General features: G+C 39.0%; 1 protein-coding gene across 5 annotated transcripts in view; it reads right to left on the reverse strand.

Moving 5' to 3' along the window:
* Dmd (dystrophin) overlaps positions 1-25,307 on the reverse strand; it is a 2,373,110-nt gene that overhangs the window by 101,331 nt on the left and 2,246,472 nt on the right. The window lies entirely within an intron of this gene.

Genomic DNA, 25,307 nt, shown 5'->3' on the forward strand with positions numbered 1-25,307 from the left:
CATTTATGTAAAATTGTAAAACAAGCTAAACTCACATATGGACTGGGGTGGTGTGGGGGTGGATAGATGAACTGAAAGGAACCTACAGATGTCATCTAGGTGATTGCTGTATGTATTTTGATTGGTGTAGTGGTTGCATGACTGTATACGCCTGTCAAAACTCAAAGCTGGATACTTAAAATGGAAGTGTTTTATGGTGTTTAAATTATGCCTTAATAAAGTCAAGTGTAAGGGTTTAGAAAAACTTTCATGTGGACAGTACAGCATGATATATGAGTGTATTAGCTTAAGGTACACTATAGAGGTGGTCAGTTGTCTTAATCAGGAATGCATACTCTGGGGGTGGCTGGCTAGCAATTAATCAAAAAGCTCACTCCCAAGGCAGCAACTGTAAGTGCTGCAGCTATATTTAGGTCCTAGTACACGAGGGATTTCATTAATTATCATAATTAATGTTAGACGGGCTAGTATTGGTCATATTAGTGGTAAGCAAAATATGAACACTGTTGAAAAAGATTTAGAAACATCACCCACCTTCATATTAATGGGGTTGGAAACAATTCTAGCAGATCTTACATCTTTAGAAATGGTACTCTAGGCTAGATTCTAAACTGTCCACCTGTGTCTCCGTGGATTCTTGGTTGCCTGAATTAAAGATGATTGGCAGAGTTCTTGCTGCCAGATCAATAATTTTTCAAACTTGAATATACATGCGAGTCACTTGAAGGGCCAGGTTTTGGGGGATTTGTTTGTTGTTGTGTGTGTGACTCTGTGTGTGTGTGTGTATGTGTGTGTGTGTGTGTGTGTGTGTGCATGTGTGTTGTTTTGTTGTGTTTTGTTTTGTGCTGGGGATTGAAACTGTCAGGCCTCATGCATACTAGACAAGTACTCTAACAAGGTGAGGGCTAGTTTTAAAACACAAATTTCCCAGTCCAGGTTTCCTGATTTCATAGGTCTGGGGGAAGGTCTGAGAATCTGCATCTCTAACAAGTTTCTAGGTAATGCTGATGCTGCTGGTCCAGGAACCACACTCTGAGAATCACCGCATTAAAAGACTGCGGTGTATGCAAACTTGTGATCTTCTCATCAATGAGCACTCAAAATGGTACAATCTGGATTTCACTGAGTCTTTGGAACAACCTGTAAGATTATCTGGCACCCAGTGGCTAATGTTCCCATGTGACTGTGCTTCTTCAGGTATCTGCTTTCCTTGTAACCTCACAGCCAAGCCACAGATTAAAAGACACCTGTCAGCTATATTCTTATGGTCCTTCCTTCTTTCTTCCCCAGGAGTCATGGTTTTACCTTACTCTTTTTTCCCTAGACATCAGTGTTTACCTTTGGGAGTACTCTGAATCAGTTCATGATAAGAGTTGTCTTTTGGCAGTGAATGGATTCCTGTTCTGCCTCTAGCACAATTAGACTTTTTCCATGTTGACTAGTTACGAAGTTCACATGTCTGCGACAGAAGTCCTTGAGCTTGCTATAACATCTGCTCTGGAGAGACACAGAAATGCTCTTTGGGTCAAATAGAAATCACTTTTTCCTTAACAGCAGCTGATAGCAGTTTCCAAGGTATGAGCCTCCAACCCTAAATTTTCTTATATTTATTTATAAAGTGTTATATGTGAGCTATGTGCCCACTAGACATCTCAGGAGACAAACACTAGCATAGGGTTTCTCTTTTCCTCTTTTTTCCTAATCCTCTTTTTCAACTGCCTCTTTCTTTTTTTATTTTTTAAAATTTTGTTATTTTAATTTATGTGTGTGAGTGTTATGCTTGCATGTATGTAAGTGCACCTGTGTCATTCAATGCCCCCAGAGGTCAGAAAAGGGCGTCAGTTCCCCTGGAACTGGAGTTATGGATGGTTGTTAGCCGCCAAGTGGGTGCTGTGATTCCAACCTGGCAGGTCTTCTACAAGAACAGCCAGTGCTCTGAACCTCTGAGCCATCTCTACAGCCTCCATTTTTTTTAGACTTATTTATTTGTATTTTATGTGTATGAGTGTTTCGCTTTCATATACAGGCGTGCAATGTCTGTGGAGGCCAAAAGAGGGTGTTTCATCCCCTGGAACTGCAGTTATGGACAGTTGTTAGCTGCTTTGTGAGAGCAGGGAACCAAACCCAGGTCCTCTGCAAAAGCAGCCCCTGCTCTTATCCACTGAGCCGTCTCTCCAGCCCATTCAACTGCCTCTTAACTCACTGGCTTAATTTCCTTCTCTCTTCCTTCTGCTGTTCAAAGACTCTCTCTTATGATCCTAATTCCACTCCTTTTTCTGATTTTCCTGGTTCTATTCAGAATTCTGAACAAATGGGCCAAATGAGGTCAGATGCTCCATCCAACTCTCACACAGTTCATATCAAGAACTGGCACATGCGGGGAGCTAGGGATCCAACTGGGAGAGTCAAGGATGATCTGATTTGTTTAGGGTGTGGAGCACTGTGGAACAGTATCAAGAGACCAGCATCTGGAACAATCCTGCTTGCCCTTCCCTAAAGTAGTTCAAACTTCCTCTCCTCAACGTCCTTCTAATTTAGACACATCTTGCCTCTAGCTAATTCTTGTTGAGACTGTTTCATGGTGCCTTCAACTCATTGCAAAGAGCATGAGAGTTCTGGTGCCTGAAAGTCCCACAAGAGAGTGAACTGCCTGTGTTGTTTGAGCCTGAATGTGTTGCTAGGAATCTGCAGCACGGCGCCACTCCCTCTGGCTTACAGCTGGAAGAGATAAGTGTCTGCCTTGTGAAAGTATGTAGGATGCACAGAGAAACCTCAAGATGTGACACAGCTGTGAACAATGTGAAGCTGTCCTGGGCTGAAGCTCTCAGAGATGACTGACTGCCTCCCTAAAATACGCATGAAGTTTCAGAATGCTAAAGCCCTTCATTCCCGTGGCCATCGGAGTGGGCCCTCTACTTTCCGTGGGAGCTGCCTTTCCACAACTATGATCCAAATTGTAATAAGCTCACTAGCTCGTAAAGCCAGAACTCTAGAGGGCAGAGACAATCCAAGAATCCAGTGACACCATGTTTCCATGGCAGCTGGTAGAAAGCACAACTCAGAAGGATCAAAATGCTCACGTGTAAGTTCCTCTTCCTAACTAGTATTATTTTATTCAGGGCTGGTCCTAGCCTAAGAACAGAGAGAATCTAGAAATAAGGCATATAATAAGCCATCCAGTTTTTCAAGTTGAATTCTCAACAACTGAAATGATGATGGCCCACTCAATTTTTAAAACAGGAAGCAAGTAAAGGGCTTTTTTGGCCCCATTGTTTAGCCTGTGAACTTCTCTCAACTCTGGTAAATATTTCTGTTTTACAATTTTCCTCTTCACTCTCTGGGAGGTGATAGTGGAAAGTGTCAAATTCATTAGAAAAGAAGAACTGATGTTGTAGTCAGAAATGTATACATGTTGGACACATACTTGCAACAATAGTGGAAAACAGCTCAGCATGGTAAAGTCATGAGGAAATACAGAAGACATAACAGAAAGAAAACATGAAGCCCTTTCGCTTCTATTTTACTGCTGGGTTTTGCCTTTTAATAATACTGCGAAAATCCTGCTATCTCTGACTAAGCTGAAATCTCGAATTTCACACCAGTTGTGTTGAAGTTCACCTTTCCAATGGCTAGTGGAGACTTTGGAAAGGTCTAAAGTTTGAGTATACTTATCTATTATATAGAAAGATAATAACCTCATGACGTATGAATGCAAAGAGCTGTCTGGCTAAAGATTATTTCAACAGATAAATAAGTGTTGTACTCTCTGTTTTTCTCATATCAACTCTTTCCTAAAAGAAATTTAATCAAAATATACTAGGTGACTCTGAGTGAAGAATAAAATTGAGAGGAAGTATGATGATTCCTTGGCAGAATTCCAAAATTAGTGCTTGGCAGTCAATGTGTAACTAGTACTATATTCTATTGAAATAAATAATGCTCCAAACCTTCCAAACAAGACAAACCAAGGCATCTCCCCACCACTGCTCCTTTTACAGGCAAATGACAGTTTTAATATATAATAATATATCTCTGATTCCCCAGTTTTCCTCTTCCTAGAATGTTTTAATGCACTCTGTGCCTGAGAGTATTATTTTTGCCAGCGCAAATTTGCTAGAATGAACAAGAACCATAGACCTTAATGAGGCTTGACATAAACTGAATAATTTAAATCAAATTTGACTTAAAAGCAAATTAAGCCAAGAGATCCAGACTTCAGAAGTGTAGAATTATTGTACACTTCTTGAAGAACAGACTAGAAATTCTAGAACATGCCTTTTTCCTTTATAATTTTTTTTTCTTTCTTTCTGGGACTTGAATCCAGCCATCATACTACTTACTACTGAACTACATTCCCAGCTCTTTGTATTTTTTTTGTTTTTGAGAAAAGGTTTCACTATACTACCCCAGGCTAGCCTTGAACTTGCTCAGTAGCTCAGGCAAGTCTTCAATTTTCAATCCTTCTGCCTTAATCTCTGGAGTAGTGTGATTATAGGCCTGTGCCACCAGGCTCATCTTGGAACACACCTTTAAAGAATCATCAAAGAAGAGGTACACATTAACAGATCGTACTTGATGTACACATTTTTAGATATGTTTTGAGGAAGGGAGAGCATCAGTTTTCTTCAGGGATGCCACCCTTGATAGGCTGCCCATACTCCAGTGGACGGCCCTACACTCATGCACATACTGGCAGCACTATGAGAATTCTATAGATTTAAAAAAAAAAACAAAGGAAGGTCAGGCTTGGTGGCGCAGGCCTTTAATCCCAGGACTCAGGAGGCAGAGGCAGGCAGATCTCTGTGAGTTCAAAGCCAGCCTGGTCTACATAGTGAGTTCCAGGCTACAGGGAGAGCCTGCCTCAAAAAGAAAAAAAAAGAGTGTTTTGGGGGCTGGAGAGATGATCAGTGGTTAAGAGAATTTGCTGCTCTTGCAGAGGACCCAGGTTCAATTCCAAGCACCCACATGGTGGCTAACAAAGGTCTAACAAACGTCAGTAACTCCAGTTCCAGGGTATCCAACACACCTTTCTGACTTCCTCGGGCATTGCACGACACTGGTACACTAACACACATGCGGGCAATACATTCATACACATAAAAATAAGTAAAGTATTTTAAAAATAAAAAGAAAAAGAATACATGAAGTTGGGAGGGGAAAATGAAAGTGGAAACGGAAGAAGTTAGAGGGTAAAGTGTGGGGGATGTAGTGTGTGTGTGTGTGTGTGTGTGTGTGTGTGTAACTCTCAGACAATAAATAAAATCTAAACTCAACAGCACAGAGCTTTATTTAAATTGGGTGTGGGATAAACTAGCACATGGATAAACAGGAATTACAAATTCATACTTGTATGAACTAAAGGAAGCCCAGTCCACGACTTTATAATTACTGTCAAGTTGTTTTACAGATGTGAAATGCCATTGCTTATTTGCCACAAGTGTCTTCCTAAAGTTCTTTTAATAAAGTACTTAGTGTGTCATAGCATCTGGAAGATTCAGAGTGAAGGAAATGGAAAAGAAGTGACTAAAATTGAGATGTGCAATTGTGAAATAAAATATAGCACAAAATTCTGGCTAAGAACTGTTGAAGGCCTTTCTGGCTCCTCTTCTTGCCTGGCCTTCCTCAACACAATCCCACCACTTCTTAGCAACAGTGTAATACTGGAAAAGATGCACTTCAGTTGAGTTTTGCTCATTGTAGCCGTTCTGGTTAAGGAGTCTCAAGAAGAAAGCTTCTGTAAAAAATGATCAATAGAAAGTTTGGGGGGAACTGTGCATCTTGAAGACCATTTCTGGAGTCTGATCAGATAATGGAAAGTTGATGTCACAGTCAATATTCCTAACCCCTGAGCCACCTCTCCAGCCCCTAAAGAGTCTTCCTTAATCATTGATTATTTAATTTATTTATTTATTTATTTATTTATTTATTTATTTATTTATTATTTATACTAGGTCTCACAACATTGCCCAGGCTGACCTATAACTCAGGATTCTCCCTACCTCAACTTCCCAGTCCTCCTGTCTCCACTTCCTAATTGCTTAGAATATATAGGCTACCATGCCTGGCTCTACTCTGCATTTTGATATAACAATAAAAGTAATTTTAAAATAGTAAAATTTTAATGTTTACAGCACATGCCTAAAATAATACTAGCTATTTTTTTTTATTTTTTTAATACTAGCTATTTTAAAATTACCCCCTTTGTACAACTGCATTACATCTTTTTATTTTGTTGATTTTTTTAAGACAGGGCTTTGCCATGTAGCCCAAACAAGGCTTTGAACTACCCATCTTCCAGCCTCAGCGTCCGGAATGCTGGAGTTACAGGTGTGTTCCATTATACCTGGTCAGTTTGGATGTTATGTATAGCTATTTAAAAGAGTCATCTGTACTTTTCTGTCTGCTTTTTCAACACTTAATGAGCATTGCAACATAGCTGTTTCCTCTGGCCTTGATGTGACCTTCACCTTCCCAAAGCAGAGGGACAATAGAGACCTACAGAACACCTTGGCCCACAGTTAGAGCAAGAAGTTAAAGAGTCCTATACATCAGATAGCTACATCTATTTTAATAGTTAACAGAGCTATAAAATTTTCTTCTATGGGAATTGTTTTAGTCTGAAGATCCTCAAGAGACCCTCCCTTTAGATTTCCAATTACCACTTCCTCCAGCTCAACAGCACCAAAGTCTTAGAAACAAAAACAAAACTGACTGGAGTTGGGGCTTATCCATAGTAGAGTTCTCCATGTTTTTCCCATGTTCTTGTAAATAACCCCAGTAAACTCAATGGATTTCCCAAACTGAACTCTTTCTTTGGTCTATCCATTCCATCCTTATTTGGAGTGAATAGATAATTCTTTTAAGTTCCATAAGGAGTCACAAAAGAAGCATTCTCTATAATATGCCAGGAACCATGCCATATAAATGGAATATACTGATAACCAAGACAGACTTCTGCCCTCTTTGACTCTGTGGTCTATTGAAAGAGATTGACAGTAATTAAATATTCAGGTACACTGTAGGAAAGGGGTAAAAGAAACTCACAAGAAGCTTTGAGCCTGTATATGTAGGAAAACACACACCAGACAGGCTTTTTCTGAGAAAGTAAAGCTGAAGCAAATACCTGAAAGGATGGTGGGAGGGAGCCAGGTGAAGAGTGGGTGGAGCGAAGCAGGGTAATAGTTCAGCAGGAGCAAAAATAGCTCTGAGGCAGAGAAAAGCGTGGGCCATTAGGAATTCTCTGAAAGCTAATACTGCTGAAATCTCTGAGAATCAGGAGAAAGAATAGGCCCTCGGGCCCAGGTAAGGCCCGCCAAGCATGGAGAAGGAGGTTCATGCACATCTTTAACAAGGACTTAGGGTCTCAGACTTCTAGTTAAACACAGCATATGGAAGAGACTCATTTGGCTCTCTTAATTCCTGAAACTTTACTAGGATGACAGAACAGAAATTAAAAATGACATTTACCCAAAAAGAAAAAAAAAAAAAAAAAGAAACTGGAGAGGATAAAAACAGATCGGAGCTCCTGTATCTTGGAAGCTTAGAAAACGATCTGGTAGTTACCAATTTAGAATAGTGAAACCCCATATTAAATTAATGGGGGAGGGACAAACAAGGAGGCTGCAGCAAAGGGTGGGAAAAGCTAATAAGTTACATATCAATTTATGCAACCAAGATATTCAGAAATTAAGATGAGCCAGGTTCCTTCGTTAGCTGAAATACAGCTAAAATACACAGCTTGGATATAAGCCTCAGCGTCCTAAACGCGTACCCAATAAACCCCACGCAAGACAACCATCCTAGTTACTTGCTGCTCAGCCCAGACAGAAGTCTGGAGGTTATGTCCTGGAGAAGGTGCCGGATACCTCAGCATTGCATATGCTGGCGGACGGGCGGACGGGCGGATGGGCAGGGGTTGGGGGTCAAGGGGACTGAACATGGAGAGGAACAAATGCTAAGTCAGCAATATGAAAGCAGTAAATCTCAATTTACTTCATGCCATTTTCTCTACTGCTAACTGATTTAAAAAGCACAGTATCATATGCCATACTTGATTGCAGAAGGAACTTGTTCTTCAGCAAAGTATCCAGTCATTAAATTGGTGCTCAATTCTGTATCTGTATTTGTCAACACCCTTTTATTTGTTTTTTGTTGGTGGCCTTTTTGTGGTGCTGAAGATTGACCCAGGGCTTTGGGTATGTTAGAAAAGTGCTCTGCCACTGATCTATACCCCCAGCCTTGCCCTAATGCATTGTCTTCATGTTGTGATCATAACCACACCAAATCAACATGCTTTCCTTTGAGCTGACAAGCAACTTACAGTCGCACAGGCACTCTCACTGATGACAAAGATGACAAGGTTCTGCTTCTTTGTCTTAGACCTTTCTGTCATGGCAGTCTAGGTTTTCAATGCTAACACGGGTTAACTCAATTACTTTACAGAAATCTCAGAACTACGTGAGCTTATAAATTTACCCTAGTCTCCCTTACCTCTATTCTAAACTTTTTAAACCAATTTTACCAATCTCTCTCCACAAGTGAACACATTCCAGATTCTCCAGGACAGAGTCAGTCTCATTAAATTTTGCTCTGTATAGTAAAGGCATTAAGAAATGACCAAGCATGACTTAGCATATTTAACTTTTTTAAAGCTTTCCACATAACCCAATTTCATACATGATTTTTTAGTGATGTGCCTTAAAATAGACTACAAAAGCATATGGTTGACACTACCTATTTTGAATTTACCATTCGCTTTCACAGAGGATTTGCAGAGAACTTGTTTTAAATGATGAAAATAAACAGCAGTAAATTTCCTCATCTGCTTTAACGTTATCATCTTGCTGCCTTTTCAAATTTACTATCTCAACTAAATTTTTTAAATGTTAACATTCCTACCTTTACCCTTTCCAGATTTTAACAGATAATCCTTTTCCTGAAATCCAGATCTCTCTGAAGCTTTTCCTCAATAGACCACAGACTAGATCACAGACTAGAAACTGGCTGGATTCAGTATGCGGAATTTCTTTTTGTTTTTCCCTAGTTGGCCAATACTTGCTCACGTGCCCAACCCCCTTTTAATCCTTGAATGATTTGCTATTACTTGAGCACCTGATCACTTTCTATTGTCTAAGTGTCTGAAAGAACCTGAAGAATGAACAACAGGAGTCCACATTCATGCATGACAATACTGAGCCTTTAGTCCTAAGAGAAGCTTTTCAGGTTGACCCAGTTCCCAACTAGTCACTTTCAGTCATTTAAATTTCCAGCTTTGCCCTAGGAGGCTTTTTTTAACATACTAACTTCAGCTGGAGGAGTCCCTCAATCTCCTCAAAACTTCCACACTTTCTCTGCAGTTACTTTCTGTTGTTCTCAGGCACACTCAAAGCCCTAACTGTAGACTTCCTCCCAAAACTAGCTATTATCTGGCTTTCATTCAAATTACTCTATGGAAAGAATTGTTACAGGGTTTTCCAAAACCTTCAGCTATTAGTTTTTTGGACTCCACCTTTTTCTGTTGCATTCAAACTGCATGATTGTGTCACCAAAATATTGCCTCTGTACACTTTCCCTGTACAACAAATCGGAAGACAGATGGACATTCACAGCCACAATACCGCAGTCTACTAATGGTATTTCATTAAATGGCAATTATACAATTTATAGTAATAAATTAACTACTTGAGGGGCACCTAATTATGGGTCTGCATATTCAGAGGTTAGAGTCAGACTTCTAAAATACTAGGATCCACCAGCAAGCCACCAATACCAGTATTCTGGAGATTAGTAATGTATCAAGCAATATCACATACAAAACTCTGGTTGTGATGAGAACAGGACAAAGAAACCAGTCCAGTGGTTGAGGGACCTAGGCTAGAAAAAGGAAATGCCCTTGCCTCTGTCCCAGCCAGAAGCCAGAAATGCCCGAATTATTTGAGACTCTAGTTCCTGGTTTGGTTTCTTGTCATCGTTCTTTTTTACACACCTTGCCTGAAAGCTACACCCAAGAGCCTGAGTCCAGTCCAGATACCTGGGTGGAGAAGCCCAGGACTACTTGAGGGTGGGACATCGGACCAAGCCGTTAACTTCCCTCCCCCTAGCCTCAACTCACAAAAGCCGTGCTCCTTCGGTGACAAGGCTTTCCTGGGACCAGCTCTTATACATGAGCACTGCTGGCTTCCTTTCTCTCACGCGTCCACCCATGAACCACTGGCCCAGGTTTGTTTTCTAGGACCCTGGCTCCCGTTATCCCCCCTCCCCTGACCCTGAAACTACATTGCCTGCCAGAGATGAAACTGCCCCCACCAATCATATCAATGAAAGAATGAAGGAAAAATCGGAATTGCACAGTAGTAAAAGTGGGGAACACAGATTCGGGCTGGAGAGACAGCTCAGCAGTTGAGAGCACTGACTGCTCTTGCCAAGGACCCAGGTTCAATTCTTAGCACCCACATGGTGGCTAACAACCATCTGTAACTCCAGTTCTAGGGCATCCAACGCCCTCTTCTGACCTCTGCGGGCATTGCACAACATGGATGCACTTACATACGTGCAGGCAATACACTGATACACATAAAAAAATTTAAAAAATAACAATAGATTTTATTCAGGACTGCTAAATGGAGAAAAGAGATCTCAACATGTAACTGGATTCAATTCTGAATACCAGCATGGACTTAAAGGAATTTTCAGCAGAGTGGGAGTCGGTAGATGGGAAATTACCAGGAGGAAACATCAAGGGTAAGGAAGACCTCCTCCAACCCTACATATCAGGGTTCTTGGAGCAGACAGGGCAGAGAGATAAACAGCATCTGGGATAGCAGTAGAGGATGAAAAAAACCTGACCAGATATTGAGAATGAGAGAATCTTCCAAAAATGACTTAGCAGTATTCTAGATTTTGCCAGGAAGTACACAGATGGGCCCAGAAGACACAGATGCCTTACTAACAACGTTTGGTCAAGGCAAAGAATCCATACAAAAACAGTGTTATACTTTTATATATCGAACACAGAGGGAGCTTCCAGCACAAAGTAGGCAGTATTCCAATGAACATTTTTAAACTTAATAGAACTGAAAATTTTCCACATAAGCCATGTTATTTATAAAACAGTGATTAATGTCTAAGCCCACGAGGCTTATTTAAGGCAAGCTTAAATACTGCATATATCATAAAAATCAAATCTAAAACAATACTGATAAATCTAACAGATACAATCAATCTGAAATCACACTGTTTTTCATTCTTGAAGAAAAGATGAGGGAAGGAAATGGAAAGATTATGTTGGTTAATGTATCCCTGACATCTACAGTAAATGGTGGTGCTCAGCATTTTTAATAAAATTAGATTGTTAAAGGGACTTCTTTGTACTTTTGCCAGGCTTAAAGTGTTGGCGACATCAATTCTACATCTGATTTTTCTTCGAATAATATAATTTTCCACTGCTATGGGTGAATCACCAGAATTATTTTCTTGCTTACCCTTTACAGCCTGAGCTGGGGCTCCTTTTGGAAACATACCTACCAGAGGTATCAAGATCATCCTAAGGAATAAAATAATTGGAGGAAATGGAGAAAGAAAGAAAATGATCTAAAGAGAAAGCTTGTTAGTGAGAAAGATGACTCAGGTATTTCCGATTGTGTTATATATGGTAGCTGGCTGGGTTATTTCAACATTTCTTCCCAAATTCTTTTGCTGTAGCCCTTCTCTTTTGCAAAAGTTGGAGAATCTCAATCCACAACTTTGGTCAATACTTGTGTAGCTATCTAACGGGAAGCCTTTACCAACTCAAATTAAAAGACAGAGAGTGTAAGTTCTTTTTCTCCTTTCACCTCAACCTGAACTAAGAAGTCAAAAGTCACTTGCTAGGAAAACAGTACCAGACAGGAGAAATCTCCCTTCAAGCTGTTGGTAAGGGTGGTCTGAGTGACTCTCAAAATGACACCGGCTATTGCCACAGCCATTGATTACCTCCCAAAACTTGAAGGTAAGAGCCTACTGCTGAAGACAGAACATACTTCAGACACATAACTTCGAGCAATGGCACTGGAACTAACCTGGAAGTCTTCTCCCTGAAGAATAACTCTCACAGTTCTAGAGAATACTATGTGAGCTGCTATGGGAGAAAAATCAATCAGTGATACAACCCATCTCCAAAGACTAATAACCACAATGGCTGGCACAGCAAACTATTTCGGTGCAATAGTGGCACTTTTAGCTAGGGGGTAATTAACAGCTATCTAATGGACTTAAAGCCCTCTCAATGGGATAGAACTCGTGGGTGGCACTGTAAATATAGGCAAATACACATGGCTGGAGAGGTCGTAGATCCTAGAGGAAACCCTATCATGGGTGGCATATCTCTAGACAAATGAAATTTCTTACTGTATGCTAAATATGGATCCTTATACATACAGACAAGTATACTGTTCACCACTCATCAAAGAAACTTCTTTTTTTGCAACAGATGGAAGCTATTACAGAGTTCCATACCTGGTCAGTCACACACAGAGAATATATGTTTGAGAGATACCCAATCCTCGGTGAAACATCTACAGTGGAACCTCTACACCAAGGGCTAATGGAACATAGCAGAACAGGAAGTAGAGAAAATACTAATACATCTCTCAACCAGGGAAACTGCCTCATACAACAGAGTGCTATGCACAAGAAGGCCACAACTGACTACGTTTTAAAGAATAAGAGACTGTGATATTAAACCCTGTCCACCCACGGCACAGGGACCATTACATAAGAGGGTGGAGGAAAAAATGTAAGAACCAGGGTTGGTGCATGAAGATAAGGAAACAGAGGTTTTCAGGCCACTGGGAACTTGCTCATATGAACTTGCAACAATGGTGATAGCATGCACAAGACCCATGCCAACTCAATCAGACAAAAACCCAGCATAGAATGAGGAAAATGGACAGCAGGTCCTAACCCTAGCCGGAGAACTACTGGCAACTGATTACTGCTGGGTAAGGAGAGTAGATCTTCTTTATGGGAGTGACTCATCCAGTGGATGAACTTGCAGTGAGGGGCATCTGGGCACAAATGCTTTACCAGATAAGACTTAACATATATGACAGAATGCATGAAATCCAATGTGGGGGGTGGGACTCTGGGGGGGCACAGGTAGGGGAGTTTAAATTTGATTAAAATCTATTATATGAAACGCACAAAAACTCAATAAATTTTTTTAAATTATTTTAAAATAATTTTTTTTAAAGTCACTTGCTAGGGCTGTAGATGTACCTCCACTATACAGTGCAAGGTCCAACCTAGCATATATTGCCCAAATCATAAAATACACAAAATATCACTGCCTATAAATGGTAGAGGAGGGTAGACAGAGATTTGGGGCCCTGGTGGTACCAAAGAACTCTTCCACTCTTCCATAGTGGTCGACGGTCTATCTCCACACTTCCTTTCAGACCAATGGGAGTATCACTCATCCTCCACAGTCTTCCTTGAGGTCGAGAAAAGAAGTCAGCAGAAAGGAGTGATCGGATTACAAGATTCCTAGCCTAGCTACTAAGAGGTACCACTGAGGGAGATCAGTGTGGCAGTTAATGTTTGAAACCATTTTATAATAAATGGACTACAGGGCACATTTCTAAAATAAGTAGATTTGTGTGTGTATGTGCGTGTGCATGTGCGTGTGTGTGTGTGTGTGTGAAACTCAGGATCTTGCCTGTACTTGGTAAGCAGTCCACCACCACCAAACTGCACCCCTAGTCTTTAGTTATCAGTTTTGAATGGGATATTCATAAGTCTGATTCTTTCCAGAAAGAAAGATTCAAATTTTAAAATATGTTATTTCCCTAGAAATTAATGTGTACCTCTGAATAAATTAACCAACATGAATTCAGTCTTTAGATCTATTTACATACTGATCTCTTCAATAGTATAAAAATTCTTGAAGCCAAGCAGAATCTTACCTTATTTATACCTCGTTTAAAAAATAGAGATGCCAGGAAATCGGCATATAATTGTAAACAAACAAACAAACAAATAAATAAATAAATAAATAAATATTATTTTTCCAAGATCTGATGACTTTCAACTATTGTTATGTTTTTGGAATGAACTTTAAATTTATTCATTTCCTTTGTAAATTTATTTATTTATTTATTTATTTATTTATTTATTTATTTGCACTAGAGATTGAACCCAGAGCTTCACACAGGTTAAACACTGGCTTTATCAATGAACTACACAATCGCAGCTCTGAAACTCTACTTAATGTTCTGATCGAAACTTCATCTGACAGTGTAACTTTCATGCTCTGAATGAAGATTAGCATCTTCTGACTTTATCTCTCTGGTCCCCAGTATCAGCACACCTTCCTCAATACCCATCCCCCCTTCTGATATCTTCATGAATAAAATGGACGCCAAATGATGCAAGTATTGGCTAAATCACCACAGAAAAAGCAAGTGTAACCATCTTGCATAAAACCTTTTGCAGCATTTCTGCCTTAGGCTAGTACTCACACTTTAATCTTATTAAGGAAAATAAATAGGGTTTTGTTGTTGTTGTTATTGTAGCTGTTATTGTTGAGAACTGGAAGAAGAAAATCTGCCGAATATTTAAGAATGAATAACTACTGCAAGATAATACACAATACAAGATAATTAAGATCCAGCAACATCATAAGATATTCTCATTTCTATGTTTTTCATACTCTAGTTGGGGAAGGAAAAGGTAGAATAATTCAAACTGCCCATAAACCCAGAGTACTAGCTATGGTACGACATAAAAAAAAAAAAGAAGCATGTGGGGCTGGAGAGATGGCCCAGAGGTTAAGAAGACTGACTGTTCTTGCAGAAGACCCAGGTTTGAATCCCAGCACCCACATGGCAGCTAACAACTGTCTGTAACTCCAGTTCCAGGGGATCTGACAGCCTCTTCCATCCTCCACGGGCATTGCATGACACAGGTGCACTTACCTACATGCACGCATAGCACTCATAAACATAAAATAGAAATAATAAATAAATTGAAATAAAAATTGAAGCATGTTGCAGAGAATGAGGCTTTATTTTCAGAATCATGTGTTAATTTTTCTGGAGACTAGATACTAATGATTAGATCCTGCAAAGACAGTAACTTGTAAATCATTCTTTTTTTTTTCAAAGATCAATTATTTAGCAGCTGCAGTTATTATGAAATTTAATCAATGACAGGATCTTTCCATCAGACATCATCAGGCTGCCCTGTCCTGTGACACAAACCAAGGTGCTTTTAATAAAAGATGCCCAACTCATATGAACTTACAGCTATGGTAAAAGCATGCACAAGACCCATGCAAACTCAGGCTAAACAAAATCAGACTAGACAAAATCATAGCATAGACGTGGACAAATGGGTAAAAACACCCAACCTTACTCATGGAACTATTGGCAGCTGGTAACTACTGTGAGAGGCAGTGTCAGTTTTCCTTAAGGGGTTGACACTATGGTTAACCAAGTTCAAGAGGACAGATGCACAGTGAAGGACATTTGGGGGCACAAATTTGATGTGATAGTCCTTAACATATAGGACTGGTGGGGGGGATTATAAGAAAGGTGTGGATAGGGGAGGGATTCTAAATATGAACAAAAAGTATATGCAATTTGCAGAAATTCAATAGAATTTTTTTTAAAAAAGATGCAAAGTCCATGTTTACATTTCTGTGTGGCGTCACAATACACTTGAATCTAGAATGTCATCCTCTTCCCTCTCTTCATCTCTGTCTCTCTTCTGCCTCCTTCCTGGGATTGAACCTTAAGATCAGGAAACTAGAGCTCACAAATATTAGGCAAGCACTGCCCCATTCTACACATTTTTCTACACCCCAGTTCATGACATCACCACCTCAACACTAGAGAAGTTACAGACATAAAACACAGCATTCCTCACTTTACCAGTGGAAGGGATCAACCTAAGGATTACACACACTCACGAGTTTCTCAGGATAGCCTAGGGAGTGGGTTCTGGGGGTCAAACACGGGTCTTCAGCTTACAAGGGAAGTCCTCTTGCTTGCAGGGAATTCAGCAACTGAGCCATCTCCCTAGTACTTCTTTTTTTTTTTTCTTTATCTTTTTTTTTATTTTCTATGTGTATTTTGCCTATACTGTATGTAAGTACCCACATGTCTGTCTCGTGCTCATAGAGACTAGAAGAGGGATCCCCTGGAACTGGAGTTACAAATGCTTGTGAGCTGCCATGAGGAGCTGGGAACTGAAGCCTGGTTCTCTGCAAGAGTAGCCAGTGCTCTTAAGAGCTGAGTCATCTCTCCCGCACTCCACACCCCCAGCACTGTTCCCCTCAACTTTCTGACAGTGATCTGACATAGTTTCTATTCCTCTTACAAGCCTGAACACACCTACAGCAGCCTTTTATTCCTAAAGTAGGTGACTCTTATGTTGGTCCGTTTTGTATTCAACTTGGTCCACAGCATCTAAAAGTGAAACTCAAGTGGGACATTAGTGGCAGATGGAGTGACGTTACTCAACATCAGAAGCTGTATTGACCTGATGCTATCAAATCCTCATAGTGCATCAAGTTCTGTATTACCAGTTTCATTAAAGATAAAATGAAACTTCAGGGATGGTCAGTAACTTCCTTATTGCATTGTAGAGCCTCGATTAAAGGTCACAGACTCCCAGTGCGCCTGATGGATCGCTCCATGTCTCCTCGATAATGGAAATGTGCTTTTCCTTGACCAATGTGTTAATACTATGTACAGTGTGCAGACTGATCGGGAAGAGTAGGCCTCAAAGGTCTGCCTTTAGACTGTCTGCAGGGTAGCTCTGGAGAAAATGGTTAAACCTTTAGAAGATGAGGTCTGGTTTCCACACATCCTCCTTTCTGTGTTTCTCTGTAGATGACTACTTGTTCTGTCACATACTCCAAACATGATGTGCCACCCTCACCACATCTTCAACCTTCCTGATCTTTGACTTGAATCATCAAAGCTATGAACCAAAATAAATCTCTGAAGCCAGGCTTGGCAGGCCCAAGTTTGCAACTCCAGAACTACAGAAGCTGAGGTGAGGGGATGGTGACATTGATTCCAGCTTTGGCTGCAAAATAACTCAAAGCCACCCTATGATAATATCAATAATAAAACCTTATATCAAGCAAACCAAATTAACACATTCAAATGAAAAACTGAAACCAAAATAAGTCTATTTACCAAGTAGTCAATGTCAAATATTTCATTACAATGACAAAGAACTAATACAGCTGCTAAACCCTACTTAGCATGAGACTGATGGACAGGCCCTCTGAAAGACCATGAATAGGGCCTAGGCAAAGGATGAGGAGTGTGAGGAGGAGCCTGGCCAAAACAGAAATCCTTGCAGTGGAAAAATAAGGACGATACAGACAGAAAAGCTGGTCAGTAGGGGTGAACAGTGATCAGAAAGGTAATGGAACAATAATGATGAAATACTTACTTATTTTTATCCAGAAATGCTTCTAGAGTAGAGCAATCAATGTCTGCAGTGGGCAACTCTATCAGAAAAAGAGACTTTGTTCCCAAAGAAACATGTTGAATTTTGCAACATGAGCAAGACCGTCAGGCACTCTGGTGGTTAAGAATCTGTGACTTAGGGATCTATGACCACCATTTACAACACACTTTATTCCAAGTTGTAAACAGCTAACTTGCAAACAAACTTTAGAACACATCCCAAGGGTAAGTTCAGAGAGAACGAAATGTTGACTCAAAGCAAGAAATGTTGTTCTTGTCTCACTGCTGAGGGATTTAATGGGCAAACAGGAAGGAAATGCATGGCTTTAAATTGTCTCTACCTCCTAGATAGGAGTGTTCTTTGGGATACACACACACCACACAAACACGTACACACAAATACACACAAACACATAAACACATGCACACATACACATATCATGTATAATTGCTACATAGTTAACCTTATATATAAATTAAACATATAATTTATAATTTGTATTAAATAAGAAAATGAAAACTACGTAGCATCTTAGAACTAAAAATCTCTAATTCAAAAATTTTGTCTTCCAAATGACAAAGTTGGGGACTCAAATTTAGTAACTTGTTCTAGGTTCCCCTCAGCTAGAAGAAAAACGGACTACAAGCCAAGTCCTTCCCCTCACACAGAATCCTTTCCCTGACAGAACCAGAGAACAAAATAAAGACTGATTTGTAAACAGAGCTGCAAGCCTTCTCCTCTAGATTGAAGGGGCTTCCAATTGCCCCGAATTTGAACAGAGAGACCATGAATTTCTTTTAACTTTCACAAGCATCTAACTGGAAAATGAATTTCCCAGTAATTAGGAGGGTCTAATCTTCCGCCATTACTGTAGTTTCTAGAGCCCGGAATGGTTTTCAGTTTTAGGACTCTGCTCCTTCTAAAGCATGCTGATATATAAAGCCATGTGTGTTCTCAAATGAACTGCGTTATAAGAAAAGTTAGAGAGTAAGGATGTGAAGTATTTTAATATAAAGAACAGGAGCAGGGGGCTGGAGAGATGGTTTAGTGGTTAAGACTACTGGCTGCTCTTGCAGAGGACTCAGGTTCAATTCCCCGCACCCACATGGTAACAAACAACTGTCTGTAATTCCAATACACTCATACACATAAAATAAAAATAATAAATTTTAAAAAATTTAACCAGCACTCGGGAGGCAGAGGCAAGTGGATCTCTGTGAGTTTGAGGCTAAATGAGATACTGAATCACTAAGGTGTCAAAGAGATCTTTCAAGGATCCACACCACACTTGCTCCTTGGAAGTTTTAAAAAGTACACCTTAAAAACCCATATAGCCGGGCGTGGTGGCGCACACCTTTAATCCCAGCACTTGGGAGGCAGAGGCAGGTGGATCTCTGTGAGTTCAAGGCCAGTCTGGTCTACATAGTGAGTTCCAGGACAGCTGGGGCTGCAGGGAGACCCTGTCTCAAAAAGACCAAAAAAAAAAAACCCATATAATGAGTATTTCATAACCAAAAATGAAATAAAAAAGAGTACATTTTTATTGCTTTGTTGAATCGGAAATCTTTTTTTTTTTTTCAGTTTCCTTATTCTCTGTCTCTTCCAAGGAAGAAAACATAGTTCAGGGGTCAAATGGTTGGATTGGGATTTAAAAGTCTGTTTAATTCTTTTAACTATGCTGTGTAAGCAAATTACCTATTTTCCCTGAGCCTCCTCTGCACAATGTGAATAATAACATACACTGGGGGACTATGGGGACAACTAATGAGAATAAATGCCTATATGGTACATCAAGTTCCTGTATCTACATGAGCTGACACAATAAATTTTTGTAAGATGACGAACACCGTCAATAAAATTCGCATCTCTCTTGTACTGCCTCAACCTGCAGTTTCAGGTTTCAAAGCAGTTATTATTCTGTCATTCCACTGCTACAAAGCTTCAAATTTAGAAGGTCTCTTACAGCTGTTTTCTTTGAATCTACCCAATCTTTCACTACTTTCAAGTAATTCTACTTTGGTTTGAAATGTTTTGGAGCCATGCTGCCTCTTTGTTCCATTATTGTTCTCCTTGGGTTGTTATCTTAATTACCATTAAAATATTTAATAAAATACCTAAGGTCTTCCTTCTCTATCCAACTTTAAGCGATCCCATTAAATTCCTGTTCCTAAACACATAACACAAACTTGGTTTCCCTGTTTTAAAGATGTATCAATTTTCCCATTGTCAGTCATACGCAAGTTAAATTTCTATCATTTCAATAACCAAATTTATTCCTTTGGAACAGAATTCCATTTTTCTCCAAAACTATGGAGTAGATTTCACAGAAAAACATTCTTCCCGACTTCTAAACAAACCAATCTGTCTCTCATATATGACTGTGTTGCTAAACTATCTTGAATAGTCTAACTTTGCATTTTACTTGTGTTATAAAATTCTTTTCTAGAAAAATCTTTTGTTTGACTCACTACATAAACTTCTTTAAAGGTTTCATCAATCTTTCTCTTCATATCTATATAAGGTACCCTACATTTGACTGTACTCATAGTTAAGCTAGCATTTATGGTTTCATATATTTCAAATTTATTCCTCAAAGGAGACGGTAAGACCTTTCAAGAAGCTGACATAGGCATTCAAGAATTCTTACACAGGGACTAGATATATAGTTCATCAGTTAAGAGCACTTGCTGCTTTTGCAGAAAACCTGAGTTCCATTTCCAGCTCCTTCCTAGCATACAATGCTAGCTCCAGAGTATCTAACACCCTCTTCTAGCCTCTGCAGGCACCCACATACATGTCACATGCATATACACAGAAGCACACACATACACACAAATGAAAATAAATATTTTTTAAATATTTTATTATTTTTATTTTATGTGTATGAGTGTTATGCCTGCATGTAGGTAAGTGCACCCATGTTGTACAATGCCCGCGAAGGACAGAAGAGGCTGTCGGATCCCCTGGGATTGGAGTTACAGACAGTTGTGAGTTGCCATGTGGGTGCTGGGATTCAAACCCGGGTCTTCTGCAAGAACAGTCAGTGTTCTTAACCGCTGAGCCATCTTTCCAGCTCAAAAATAAATCTTAAAACAAAGAATTCCTAACAAAGTAAAACAAAGATAATGGACAACAATAAACTACATATACTGATGTGTATAGTTTATATGTATAGCATAAACTTGAATTCATAAGTACTCAGTCATTCTGACTCTAAGCATTTAAAGTATCTTCTTCTGAAAAGCAAAATGGGCACATAACATCCTTAATAAACTACTGTATCAACAATTAAAGAAAAATCCCACTGAACCCCATTAATACAAACACATAATACATAATAATCAAAAACAAAATAAAAGTCAACAATATGGCTGTCGTTTGGGTTTCAAAGACAGAAAAGACAGGATAATGTAAGTTTTGGTCCCAACTAGAGCTGGTACCACTCACATAGGCAAAAGCTTTTATCACATCATAAAGTCCACTGTATGTTCAGTGTCACACCAGTTTGGGTGACAGACAGAGATCATGTCTTATATTTCTCTGTACCCTATTTTTTTAATATCAAGAATTCTGAACACTCTAAATACCCAGGATTTATGTGGAGAAATCAATGCCTCAGAAGGGACTGGAATCATTGTAGGAATCATTGTAGATCACGACTAAGTGAGCATATGTGTGTGAGTGTGTGTGTGTGTGTGTGTGTGTGTGTGTGTGTGTGTGCGTGTTCCCCTGGAGATGGAATCCAGGGCAGTGACTTGGAAAAGCACTCTATTATCAAGCCATATCCCAGCCTTACACACATATTTTAAACTGTGAAGAAACTGGAGTTGTTTTGGGTAGATAGTAAGCCTGCTGAGGATGGATAAAAGTATGAGGCTTACTTAGCTTTGAGAAAGCTAAGGTATGTAATTAGAAGTCTCTCATCCTAGCACACCCCAAAATATAGTAAGAAATCTTATATTAGATCAGAAAACTTAGTAAGAAACTTATGGGCTGAATCTAGTTTTGCTTTTTCATTATTCAAAAAAGACAGAAAACATCCAGCAATTATTTCAAAGGTGACAGTGAAAGTCGCTAAAAACATGCAAACAACAATATGACGGCTTTGTTTTTCTCAATTACAATAGCATGAGCAATAGCAATGTTCCAAGCTGGCATGGACGTGGTCAGATGGACACTTTCAATTAATTATTAAGAAAACAAATTGCTTCAGTCTTTTGAAAGAGCTTGAGGCAATACACACAAATAAGTCTAGAAATGCTTAACCCCCTTTGACCACTGATTCCTCTTTCATGGACCAATCATGCAAACACTTTTTGTACAAGAATGTCCCTTGGGTCTCTCTTAGAGCACTGAGAAAGTTGGACACAATTGCCAACTGGAAATAATTATCAGCTCTATATTTTTTAATTGTATCTGGGCCAGAAAATGTAACTGAAGTCAGAGGCTGTAAGCTTTAGCTAAAAAACTACAATGAAGAACCTTGAAAAGAATATACTAAATGTAAACACAAACATTTTAGAAAGATAAAGCACTCTACTGTTATGTCGTTCCAGAAAGGAAAGATGAAAGTAACTGAATATTAATCTATCAGGTGTCACAATAATTGAAAATTACAGAAATTCAACATATAAATTTAGTTAAATAAGAAAGAGAAAGAAGGACCTGCAAGATGGCTCAGGGAGTAATGGCACTTGTTGCCAAGGTTGAGGGCCCAAGCTCGATCTCCAGGACCCACATAGTCGAGGGTACTGACTCTTGCAAGTTGTCCTCTGACTTCACCATGTATGCTACGGCACGCCATCCCCAGTCCTCACTCAAAAAGCAATGTTTAAAAAAAACAATAAAAGTAAAGATTTTCTGTAATACTGAAAGCTTCTAAGAATACTAGTCTTGTCATTTTGAGACCATAAATTAATAAATTTTATCCATTAAAATGTTTGTACTGGAAAAGCATTCATTTAAATTCATAAATAATAGTTATCATAGCATAATTGTTATTTATCAACTTTCTGATAATGGGACTGTATATTTTTGACCATACTGCCTTTATTCTGAAGCATCATTTATACATAAGTAGTTTCTGGGACAGAAGGCATCCCAACACTTTACTTGGCTTTCTTCTCAGAAGCCTGTTTTTAACAAGCCTCAAGAATTTTAAAGATTTATCTCCATAAATTCAACAAAATTTTTGTCGCAAATTAATTTTGAAAACTTGGGTAACTTTTTTCTACAAAACTGGTAAGGGCAGTAAAATGAGACATGGGAAAAATAACACTCGAAGCTATTAAGATTAAGAGAAAATGGGGGTTGGCAAGATGGCTCATTAGGTAAAGGTGCTTGGTGCCAACCTGACTACCCTGAGTTTGATCCTCCTCCTGGATCCACATGGTGGAAGGAAAGAACTGATTCTCTTCCTGCACCTTGTTCTCTGACCTCCACATGTATGCTGTAACAAAGACACAAGCAAATGTAATGCTTTTTTAAAGGAAAAGAGAAAAATAATTGTTACTTATTGAAAAAGGTAGGCAACAATACCACAAATACAGACAATTGTGTAAAAATGCACAGTAGAAAAAGCCTAGAAGCAATCCTCTAAAATGTAAATGGTGGCTATATCTGGGAGTTGAGATGTAAGGTGATTTTCAATTTCTTTTACACTTAACTCTATCTTGTAACATTTCTGGAATGAAGATATGTGTTTTAATGTTCAAGAAAAATACAATCAGATATAATTTCACCACCTTCCAAAGGCCTGCTTTTCCTTAAAAATTTCAGCCATTTGTCCTATGGCTTAGGATTCCTAATGCTTTGCACACTCTGAAATGTTTATTCAAGCAAGGATACATGAGGCTAAGAGTACATCAAAATATGTACAGTATTAGTGATTTAAATTCTAAACCCACACTGATACATTTTTTTCAAGGGTCCTGTCTTTAATTATTTCCAGAATAGCAGAGCACTGGGTTTTGTTAAGATATCAAATTATCAATAAAAATCTACAACTACGTTGATATTCCCGATCTTTATTCCTAGGAGGCTTTACCTTCTTTATGGGGAGAATCTCTTCACACTCCAGAGAGTTCTGTCTTGCCTGTTTAATAATTAGCCTTAAAAAAAACTATTGTCTATATCTTTCCATTGCTTTGAGTGGCGTTTGTCTTCCTCTCTAGCACGATCATTCTCCTTTATTCAAAGAACATTTATTCAGAGGCTACCTTGCATAGGGCACAGGGGACAAAAAAGAGCAAGACTTTCTGTTTCAAAGAAGTTCATTATTTGTTTTATTTTTTTTAATCAAGAGAGTCTTGAACCTAAATAATAATAAACAAGGCAATCATCATAACCAAATGCAAGGAAGATTATTCTTTAGGGCTAAGCTTTGGAGCAGATCAGCTTCTTCTTTCTTTGGTTAGGTCAGTTTCCTTAGAAGCCAGGATGCCTTACTAGTACCTTAGCTAAGTCATCCTGAAACCAGAAAGTCCAATGAAAGCTTTTTTTATTTTCTCATTCTCAATACTTCAACGATGATTGGTTGCATCACCAGGCATGAGTTCTGCCCTTCAGCGATTTGCTTACTAGTTTCCCTAAACACTTTCTAGCTTTTCCCTGCTCTACTCTGTATTACAGAGAAGTTGGCTTTCAGGTAAGTTTGGGCTGGAGGAGGCAGAGGCCAAGCTATTCTTCCCTTCCTTACTTGACCTCTAGCAAACCATCTGTTAGTAGTTGTGTAGGCCTCCTAGCTTGAGCACCCTCAAACAAGCTTCTTCCTCAACAGCCCCTGATCCAGGGGGATGGCCCTGACATCTGAATTCTAAGCCCACTAAGCCCAGGTATAACGAAGTCTTCTTCATGCTGTCCCTATGATTTCTTAGCTTTACCACTCTGAAGTAAATAGTTTCCCACATTAAACTCTCTGTTAAAAATAACCAGAGTGATTTTCATTTTATGACTGGAGTCTGATAACATCTTCCAATTTAAAAATTAAATAGCATCAAAAGCCTGAGCATCCGAGGCTTGTTGTTGGTTTGCTTGATCTTATCCTTCTGTACCTCTGTAGCCATTTCTCTGTCCACTGCACTGCTCCCAAATTAGCAGGCACGCTATTTGTCAGGCTTTGAGGGTGGTGTTGAAACAGGATGTTGCTATATAGCCCAGAGTAGCCTCTAACTCATGATCCTCTTTATCACTGAAATTCTGAGATTACAGATGTGAGCCAGTATGTATGGCTTAAACTTTCAGGATATTAAAGACAAAATATAGCAACAGGAGATATAAAGTTATAGATACATACCTAAGATATGGATAATATAATTTGTGTTTGGGGTTAAAGTTTCTGATATGAATTATTTTCTATTCTAAATAATATTGTTATTAATAACAATTATGATTCCTTAAGCAGTTCCTATGTCAGGCATTCTACCATTACACATATATTATCTTTAATCCCTGGAATTCTCTCTAAAGTATGTGTTATCCTAAGATTTTTAAAAATGAGGAACTAGAGCTTCAAAAACATTAGTGGCTTCCTTTTGGGCCAGATAGAGCTGGTGGAAGAACCAGAATTTAAATCCACATCACTTCAGTCTCAAAGTGAATATGTTATTTTGCTGCTACAAAATATTGTCCCTAAATCTAAACTCATTAATAGGAAAATCTCAGTATAATCAATTAGTTCCCTCACCAAGTCATCTATAAGGTACATATATAGTACTTTATATAGTAGATAGAAACAAGCTTGCATTTGAAATATATCACATGATATTTAATTATAAAGGATGCGAGAGGCATTAAATTAAGCAGCAGGGGCCCAAACAATGAATCCTTGGCCCTTTTCCCTTACA

The sequence above is a fragment of the Nannospalax galili genome, unplaced genomic scaffold, assembly GCF_000622305.1.
Source record: "Nannospalax galili isolate Female #2095 unplaced genomic scaffold, S.galili_v1.0 scaffold7, whole genome shotgun sequence".
NCBI lineage: Eukaryota > Metazoa > Chordata > Mammalia > Rodentia > Spalacidae > Nannospalax > Nannospalax galili.